The following is a 10,911-nucleotide window of genomic DNA, read 5'->3' as shown; positions in this document are numbered from 1 at the left end:
TTCTCTTGACACCTTGTTTGTGTCTTCCGTCCTGAGTCTTCCCTGGACAGATCCAGCACCTGCCCGACACTTTATTATCTTCCCCTCTGGTTCAGACTTGTCCCTGACAACCAGATGGGAGGATGAAAGACAGCCCTCACACCTCTCCACACGCCACCCCGCGCATGGGCTAAACTCTGCGTTTGAGATCATGTTTAGTTGAGGTTCGAAAAAACATGCTAAAATCATAAGTCACTAATCATCACTGGGTGTAGATATATTTTAAATTAATCAAAACCCCTCTGGCATGTTAAAAAAGATTTATGTGTTCTTCATCGACCCATGGTTCCAAGTCCCTCACATCTCTCCTGCAGAAATCAGTTTATTTGTGTCCTTAGACAGCAAAGGAAATGTTGAATCTTGCTTTGAAACCCTAGTTCAGTGTTGTACCAAGCTAACTCAGACAAGATCTAGAAAGCTGTTAAATTTTTATTTTGAGAGCTAGTAGCCATGACAAAGATTTAAATTATTATTATTCGAGATGACATTTCTCTGTGTAAGCCCCAACTGTCCTGGAACTCTGTGGACCAGGCTAGCCTCACTTACAGAGATCTGCCTGCCTCTGCCTCCCAAGTGCTGGGATTGAAAGTGTGCACGACCACCCCCAGCTTAAAGAACAACTTGTAACTAAACAAAGGTAATACTCAAAAACATCGCTTTCTAACTTTATATGACCAATGATCCTGAGCCTGAGAAGCTGCTCGGGAGTGTCCATGGCACTAAGGTGGTGGCATTTCTATGACAGAACATTGCTGGGCTCCTCCCCTCAGCTCTCAGTGACAGCCAAGGTCAGCCATGGCACAGAAATAGCAAAATCTGTGCTGCTGGGAACAGACGGGTTCTCCAGCATCTCACTCCTAATGAGCAATGCTAATTGGTTCAGAAAGCACTGGGAGAATGAAATGGACATCCTATTGTTCTTTACTGAGATCCTCAAGGTACAGAAGAATTTTAAAAGATAGCTCATCTGGAATTTTATACCTTTTATAGATGAAAATTTTATACAGTGTCAGGGTCTTTTTTCTTCCATATAAATTTAGGACTACTGAGTAATTCAAGCCATGCGGTAAGAGCTGTCCGTTTGCGGAAATCAGTGTCTGTCAGGAGTGCCCACTTCTATACGGAATGTAGGTTAGTAAGATAGAGTTACAGAAAGCTCACCAGCCTGGACAGGGCTGGGTGCAAGGCTTCTGGGATCACGATATGGCTGTCACAGAGACTTCTGGAAGGGATAGAATGTTCTGTTACAGTCATCGGTTTATCTGTGCATATACATGTGTTCGTGTGACAGTTCAGTGGATCATGGTCCCAAGGGCTGTAGCTCACACACCAGACACCAGCCAAGTAGAGACGGATCAGGTATTAGCTGTCTAGCTTTGACCCCAGAAGCCTGCCTGTCCCCCAAGCAGCTCTGGCCTTGCTTGTTTTTACCAGTATGGTGGCATTTCTAAAAGCACCCTACCTCACAGGAATTCTGAGAGAATTAGGAGTGTATGGAGCATCTGCTACATGCCCTATATGGGAACTGCCTTCCAAATGTTCATGTTTTTACTTCTATTACTTTTAAAGCCTCGTAAACAGTTTAGAAGTTATCTACATTTGGTATAAACTTTAAGTCAAACAAATTTAACTTGGAGATACCGATGGCCTAATCAAATCCTTTTAACTCTATTTATAAATACTTTTAAAAGTACCTCCTCATACTAGCCAAATCGAAATCTAACTGCGATCTAACTACGGTGACTGACCTGGGTGAGGAAAAAGTGGTTGTATTTTTCTTGTCATTTTTTCTTTTTCAAGAAAACATACTTTTTATACAGATCTGAAAGGAAGAAATACTGGTTATAACTTCATTAGTGATGATTGATGTGCTAATATAAATTAAAACAAATCTAATACTTTCCTATAATAAAATATTTTAAACCTATTAAGTATGTTATCTATCTTGAAGGACAGTTGGCCCTCTATACTTAAGATCAAATGGTCTAATACTCCAGAGAGAGGTCTCTCTTATAGGTTCATGTGATACACTACACATGCACACACTTGTACACAACCCCTCCATTTATGATACACACATGACAACTGTGTATGTATGTACATATGTATGTATGTATGTACCTACATGTTTGGGGTTTGGAGCAGTGCTAGGGATGGTAGGTTTCATGCATTCTAGGCAAAACTCACCACTAAGCCACACTTCTGGCTCTCACGATGTTGGTCATTTCAGAGTGTTGTGATGTCTCCCCGTTTCCAGGCTCCTTCTACAGACTTGAGAAGCTAAGCCACCAGCACAGTGACATAAGGGGTTCATTTGTTTTGTTGTTGTTATTGGTTTTGTCTTTTTGAAACAGGTTTTACATTGCCCAAGATAGACTAGATCTTGCTATATAGTTCAAATCACCCCAAACTCTGGATTTTCCTATTTCCACACCCCAAGTGCCAGGATTACAGGCACACATCACCTTAGACTGTTTATGGGTGACTGGAGATCAAATTTAGAGTACACAGGGGAGGCAGGTACTCTACCCACTGAGCTATGTCCTCACCTCACAGGTTTGTTACAGAGCTTGCATTTACTCAAACAAACAAACATTCACAGTGTCCAAAGCAGAGGCTTAGGTACAGCTTCAGCAGTGAATGAGAAGTCCCTGCCTCACAAGGCCTGAAGCTAGAAAGCCAAAGCCATGGAAACAGCAAGCAAACATAACATGCTATAGGATGATGGAGTAAAGAAGAAGCAGGGGCGGGCGGGCGGGCGTGGAAATTGCTAAAGATGCTGCAGCTATCTTACCAAGAGGACATGTGCTATCCAGGAGCAAGCCAGGCAGATGGGTGGGTACCTGGGAATATTCCTGCCAGGCAGATACAGCAGGAAGGAATTGGAATATTTCGTAGAATCTGGGGAGCAGCTGGCAGGCTAGTCTGGACCAACTGTGAAGCAGGCAGCCAGCGGCAAGAAATGGGGGTGGCATGCTAGCCCCAGATCACATAACCGGGGTAAGAATGCAGGTTTTTCCAGGGACTGAGATCAGCTCAGATACAACCGCGGGGCTGAAGAGGTGGCAGTGGCTTGTGCCATGTTGGAAGCAGTGGAGTTAGTGAGGGTGAATTCAATCGAAGGTCTGACAGAATTTGCTGATGGATTGGCAATGAGAAAAAGGTGCTGGTCTCAAGCTGAAGGCATCTTCCCTGTGCCGGGTGTGAGGCCATTTTCAGGCAGGCGAGCACAGGGAAGACTCCACTTGGCTTGCAAGCTCTTCATACAGTACTTAGCAAGCTGAGAGCCTGCCAGCATCAAGCTGCACACCCCTCCCTAAATAAAGCAACTGGTGGCTCTGACCTGGAGCTCCCTAGCAAACCCTAACAACTTCCCTCCTGTGACCTAACACATCCTGAAACACCTTGGGATCTGAGACAGTGGGCCCATCCAGCCAGGACTGGTTTGAGATACCAATACAATAAAGCAAACTATACCCTACAAATGAAGTCTTAGGAAAAATCCCTATTTACCACCATGACTATGCATGATTGAAGGACTATATAACAGAGATCAGATGCATTATGGGAAAGGACGTCTGATGCAAACTAAGGTTTATATAATTCATACACAATATGCCATGCCCCTAGAGGTCAGAGGACAACTTTAGGTGTTGGTCCCTGCCTTTCATCTTGTCTGAGAAGGGTTTTTTGCTGCTGTACAAACCAAGCTCACTTCTAGTGTATTCTTCTGTCTTGGCCTCCCATCTCTGGGAAGAGCAGCAGTTTCCAACCTATGGGTGAGGATCCTTTTAGGGGTTGCCTGAGTATACTGTAGCTGTCTCAGACACACCAGAAGAGGGCATCAGATCCCATTACAGATGGTTGTGAGCCACCATGTGGTTGCTGGGAATTGAACTCAGGACCTCTGGAAGAGCAGTCAGTGCTCTTAAACACTGAGCTATCTTCCAAGCTTGAGACCATTTTTTTTTTTAAATGAATGAGGCAATTTATTAACCCAACATCCTTTGTTCTAAGGCATCTTGTTGGCAGTGGCCACCTGTCCAGAGAGCCTGTCCAGATCTCTGTCCCTGAGGTGTTAGCTTGAGGCTCCCATCCTGGTCCTTTTCCACCATCTTCAGTCCCTCCAGGTCTTGGAGGACCCAGCAGGCCACTCTTAAGAGAGGCATGTTTTTTCAAAAACAGTTTTGCACATTCGTTTATGAAGCTATCCTGGATATCAAGACTTGGTAGCTAGAGCTTAAAGGAGAAGTTACATACTTACAGTGTTCACTGACAAGGAACCAACTCAGTTAGTTAGTGGTTACATACTTACAGTGTTCACAGACAAGGAATGAACTCACTTAGTGGTTACATACTTACAGTGTTCACAGACAAGGAATGAACTCACTTAGTGGTTACAAACAGTGTTCACAGACAAGGAATGAACTCACCTAGTTAGTGGTTACATACTTACAGTGTTCACAGACAAGGAATGAACTCACTTAGTGGTTACATACTTACAGTGTTCACAGACAAGGAATGAACTCACTTAGTTAGTGGTTACAAACAGTGTTCACAGACAAGGAATGAACTCACCTAGTTAGTGGTTACATACTTACAGTGTTCACAGACAAGGAATGAACTCACCTAGTTAGTGGTTACATACTTACAGTGTTCACAGAGAAGGAATAAACTCACCTAGTTAGTGGCTGTAGGGACTGGGAGGTTGAGCCTGGGGGTTCTTCAAAACCTAGAGGCTTAGGAAAAGAACTGATGCCATAAAAACAAGAAGCCAGAGGTAGGGACTCATTCAGGAGTCAAGGTGGTTTCCTGGAAGGTACAGGAAGAGCATCTCCAGGAGACACCAGTGCTTGTAAGGGGTTAACAGGACTGAACAAACAGGAGGGGGACTTTGGTAAATAACCGGTGTGTTCAAAACACATGAGATCAACACACACACAATCCAGTACCATGGCCAGCATCTGCAAGGACCCTCCAGGGCTGTTGAAATCTTGACTTCGGTGACAGACTTCTGCTGACAGACCACTGTACTTCTGAGATGACGTAACTACATGAGCCCTTCAGTGGCAGGGGTACTGTGATGATCAGTGTATGATTCTGGGACTCTCAAGCATTATCTCCTATTTAATAAACACAGATAATATGGTCCCTGCAGTCTGCACACTTCGCCGAACTAGTGCCAATGGTTGGAAAGACTGAAATGGTGACTTACTCAGGCCTTTCCATTGAAGGACCTGGAGCACTGGGCATTCTAAAGTGCACCCTGAGACTACAAGAAGCAAGACTGTATTTGTCAGATCCTCTGAGCTTAGCATACTACTACATAACGCATCTGAGCAGATCCCCAGGAGAGCCATTTGTTGGCTCAATGGTGTGGTCAAAAGACCCTCCCAGGGCCTGTATTCTGTGCACCAGCCACCTGGCATGCTCTTGGTACTTTTATCTGGAGTGAACCTGCTCTGATGTGATCAGGCCACCCATTAGGCCCACTTCCTCCATCATGTTCCAAGCTAATTCATAAAAGGCTTAATTTCACCACTAACTTAACTGGTCTCTTCTTCTCAGGAGCTCTCCTAAGGGGACTAGGGAGGCCAAGCATTGTGGGCCACATCTGTAACTAGCACTCAGAAGGCTGAGGCAGGAGGACACAACCAGCCAAAGCTATGAGACCCTGTCTGAAAACAAAAAAGGAAAGTGAGTAGAAGTGCTCATCTTAAAGGCCACAACAAACATATCTGGTTAGAACTGTAACACACACACACACACACACACACACACACACACGCACGCACGCACGCACGCACGCACGCACGCACGCCGAAACACAGACATTTGAGGGCCAGCAAGATGGTCCAGAGAATAAAGGAGATGCCCCAGGACACACGTGACATAAGAAACACTGATCCCCAAAAGCTGTCCTGCTTGCCAGACATGCACCGTGGCACACCTGCATGCCTGCACATACACACCCAGACACGAAACAAATAAATGTAGTACAATTTATTTACTGCGCTTCGAATGACGAAGTGTTTCCAGCCCACCTGTCCTCTCTCAGTTCCTTCCATGCCGACAATCACTTTACCGACCCCTCTTCGCTATCTCTTCTGAGCTGGCTTTAAACGTTTCATGGAGACGTGCCAAGCAGCTGAAAACCTAGTTTCAGGATCCCCACTGAGTTCTTTCCTTACCCAGTTACTGTGGATGAAAACATCACTGACTGCTGTGGCTGATGTGGGGAATGGGGAGGAAATAATCAACCCAAGTCGTTTTGTTAAAAATATTTATTTTAAAAAAATACAATTGTTGTCCGAATCTAGTTGCACATGTATCTATTGGCAGATCTCGACAGCTCTGGACTTGGAGTAACCCGCCAGAGTGCTTTCTCAAAGCCAGCATCTCACACACAAGCAAATCCCTCTGTCAGTTCTTACATAAAAGTTTAAAAACGGCATCATTTTCTTAAAATACACATGATCTTTATAGAAGTTAACAATGCATTTGCATAAAGCTTAGAAGCAATAGAAGTAAGGCCCCCTGACGGGTCACTCAGGGGCAGTCCCTTGCAATGCCTGGTAATGGCACCCGGAGAACCGCCATCTTTCTTTGACCGGCAGTGCATTAGAAAGCCCTCAAAGTGCGCATGCGTCCTTTGCCCCCTCTCCCTTAACTTAATTTGCCACCCAAAGGCAGAATTCAAGACTCTGCCTGGCTTCACCAGCCTTAAAGCAACAGCCCTTAGTCTCTACAGTTAAGTGCGACTGGGTAGCTAGCTGAGATGACCGTTCTGTCCAGCTGTAGGAATGACTAATGCTAATTTTAAGGACTGTTAGCAGTAACCATACTGATTGCTTTTTCTGAAAAGAACAAAAAGAGATTAGAATACTTTGCAGGTCTTAGTGTAAACTAACCTAACCTGAGACACATCTTAGTGGCGACCCGACACTCTTGTGGGCAGATGCTGCTCGCACCTGACTAACCATCTACTTTTACAGAGCAGTGGCTCTGAGTAACAGGAGATGCAGCGTTCCGGACAGTAAGGAAGGCGCACAACCCAGGCAGCGGCTGGACTGAGCACCTGTCCGTCCTTTTCACCACCCAACCCTAACTCATACACAGGGACCTGCTCCCCTCTTCCGGCGCATACACCGGTGTACACACGCTGCAATCAATCCATGGCAGACACACACTTTTACTAAATTATAGACTAGCAATGAGAAACATGAGTTTGTTCTTTGATGTTTACCTTTTACATCATGTTCATGCCTTATAGTGCGTCAAATGCCAGTTTCGCTATGATTCAGCCTCCTAGCACACATGTGAAATAACCCATGGTTACTTCCGTTCATCACAATTTTATTTTCACCCCCACCCCTCCAGACTGGGTCTTTTGCCTCAGGCTGGCCCTGAACTTGCCAAGGATGACACCTTGAACTTCTTGATCCTCTTGCTTCTACATTCCTAGTTGGAGGATTACAGGTTTGAGCCACACTCCTGCTTTATGTAGTAATGGGACTTGAACCTTGGGCTAGTATGCTAGGCAGGCCCTGTACCAACTAACCTAAATAAAGCTCCAGCTTAGGATGCTCTTTAAAAAAAAAAAAAAAAGTTCTCATAGGACTCATGGCAAATTATTATGTTGCTCTTAAATGCAAACTTAAGCCAGATGTGGAGGCATGCGCCTGTAGGCCCAGCTGTGCAGGAGGTTGGTACATGGAGAGACAGCAGTTCAAAGCCGGTCTGAACAACACAAGGCCCAGCTCATAAAAACAAAACTTAAAGAAAAAGGGGAGAAAGTCCAGTTTGATTATTTTTGTGAATAAAGGGAATGAGTCTAAGAAACTCATTTTAACCCAAGATTTTATGTTTAGAATAATCAGTAGCAAAATGAACTAAAGCTTCTTTTTTAAAAAAAGGTGTTTAATGTGTGCAGATGCCCATAGAGGCCAGAAGAGGGCACTAAACCCTTTAACACTAGAAATACTGGCAGTTTTGAGCCAATTCTGTTCCTCTAGAAGACCACCAAGTGCTCTGAACCATGAACCTCTTAAGTGTATTTTAGACAGGCTCTCCTGTAGCTCAGGCTAGCCTCAAATGCACTATGTAGCAGCCAAGGATGACCCTGAACTCTGTAATCCTTCCTCCTGCACCTTCCAAGCATCAGGATCACAGGTATATGCCACCAGTCCCACAGAGTTTTAGGTTTAGTCTTTCTGACCCACAAAGGTGCACAAAACTGCTGGAAGCAAAGGGAGGAACATCAGCCACGCCTGTAAGCAGGCCTCCAGGACCCCAGGATCCTGTGTGTGTTTTCTGCATGCATGTACATTTTAGCCGATCCCTGTAATGTTCAACAGAGACACTGATCCATGCTATTCTATCACATATGCCAGTAATGGCAGTGGCAAATGCTGTCAAACAGAGGCCACTGGTAATACTGTCCCCAAGCAAACAATGAAATGTCTCAGAAGGGACTGTGTCCCCTATGTAACAGAAATAAGCAACAAAGGAAAATAACAGGAACTGTTAGCAACTGAATACTTTTCAAATTTACAGTGCAATCTACCAACTGCAAATCATCTTCTAAAGTCATACATTTCTACAAAGCACAATAGTAAAATACCTTGATCCATTTACATCCTAGCTCAAAGAGGCTGCCTCACAGAGCCTGGAAGAAAGACTTATCAGGTGATCGATCCATTGCTTTCTTCTACAAACACTAAGTTCCCAAAACTAGAATTGAGAAATAAACCGTTATTTCCCTGACTGGCAATATCCTGAAGCTGAAATCAAACAAAATAATCATTAAGTGCTTCCAGTTTTTAAGAGCAATAATGGCTGGGCTCGGTGATATACACCTTTGATCCCAGCACTGAGGGGCAGAAGTAGGAAGATCTATGTGAGTTCAAGGCCAGCCTGTTCCACATAGCAAGCTTCTCAGAGCTACACAGTGAGAACCTGTCTCAAAACCTCACCAACAGAAACACAAAGACACACACAGACACAGACACAGACACACACATACACAGTGCTAACACAGATCCCAAGAAAGTGCCAAGTGACTTAACAGCATCTACAGCGGTCCCAGGCTGAGGTCAGCAGAGCAAATGCTTCTGCTGACAACCTCTGGACCAGCTGCCAGGCCCTTCATCTCCCCCTCATTCTATCAAGAAGATTCCAGACTCTATGAGTGCTGCTCGTAATCCCTGCAGGGGAGAGATTGTGGGTTTACTAAAATGGGAACAGGGCAAAGATGAGACCATTCTTCTTGACCCCCTCTGAGGTTTCTGCTGATGCTGCCTATATACGGTTTTAAGGATACATTATGCCAACGAGTCAGGACTATTACACCCTAGACACCTCCTGGGAACTTCCCCCAGGAACACTTTTATATGAAAGCAAACAGATTGCAGAGTTTTAGAAAAGATGTCCTTATGTTTAACATGTGAACAGAAGAGAGGAGGATAAGGTGACTGCTCTAAGTCTAAGCATTGGGGCCTAACAAGCTGGCGGTCTGTAAGGCTTATGATTCCATGCACTTAAAACCGAACTGAATAAGGTACTTAATTAAGTGACACCTGCAGGTGCGGCAGTGGATGATTTCTTTCTTAGGTTTAGAACACACAGACTAATAGACATCTTAGGGGATGGATATACCTCCCTCAGAAAAAGATTCACATACTGTGGCATCAATGTGGCAGATTATACACAGAGATGTACTCAGCCAATACCTCAGGAGGACTTAATGTAATAATAATTCCAATGTAAGTATTTCAAAGACAAGTTAACTTCATGAAACTTCCCCATGTGCATTACACTTAACATCCAAGAGACTGTAATCTCCAGAAATTTCCTGGTTAAAGCTGTCATTTAAAGTTATGGGGGGGAGGTGTTGCTAGGGGTGTAACCCAGCAGTGATCACTAGTTTAGCACACATGAGGCCACTGGTTCTGTCCCCAGCACCACGGAAGCAAGTCAAATCACGTTAGCAGCTGTTCTCCCCTAAGCCACTCCACATTTCTACCTCTCAAGGGCTAACTACAAACAGCAGTACCCAAGAAACAGCAGACTGGCTACTTGTCACATTCTGTTTCAGCCACGCAAAGCAGCTTGAAGCACTGCCAGCTTCAGATGGAGCACTTGCTGCACGCTTACGGATGATATCTGCTGTGTTTACAGGTGAAAACATGACACTGACGGTGACAAGTTGTGCAGAGCAGGAGATGCACTATCACTCCTAAGCATCCCTCTCCACAATGGACACTGCACCTTCGGTAAGTAGTTCTGATAACCTAAGAGAAATCCTGGGCCGGTCCCCACTCAAAAAACAGCAGGCCTAGAAGAAGGCTAAGAAAATGCTTGCCACAGAAGCTGGCCTCTGGGAAAGTATCTGCCAGAAGGAACATCCTGTCTGTTCCTTCCCAGCATTGTGTGCTCAACACTCAGCCGCTCGGATCCATTTTAGAAACCCTCGGACAACGGAGGTCAGCATTGACAGTTTAGTCTTACTGATTTGGAAATTCACTGAGCCCGGGTTTCTGCACTTGTCCCTATACCTATCCAAGACACAGAATGCATGGTGGCGCAGCTCCCAGGTTTAGGCACAGGCCAATGACACATATGTAGGAAAACAGGTGACAGTCAGAACAAGCCATCAAGTAGACTGTTTCTTCAGATGCTTAAATGTCCCAAGTGAAAAGCAGAGCAAAGGCAGCCCCTTGAATCCAGCAAGACAGCTGAAGCTGGTGTATGTTTTATTGTAGTCACTTGATGAAATTATGGAGCTGTTTGCAAATGTAACATAAGACCAAAGAAGTCTGTAAGACTACAAAAATAAAAATGTCACTTGTGTGTAATACAGACATGAAAGGG

Source organism: Micromys minutus (assembly GCF_963924665.1).
Source record: "Micromys minutus genome assembly, chromosome: 6".
NCBI classification, from domain to species: Eukaryota; Metazoa; Chordata; class Mammalia; order Rodentia; family Muridae; genus Micromys; species Micromys minutus.
Note: the sequence above shows the minus strand (reverse complement) of the source record.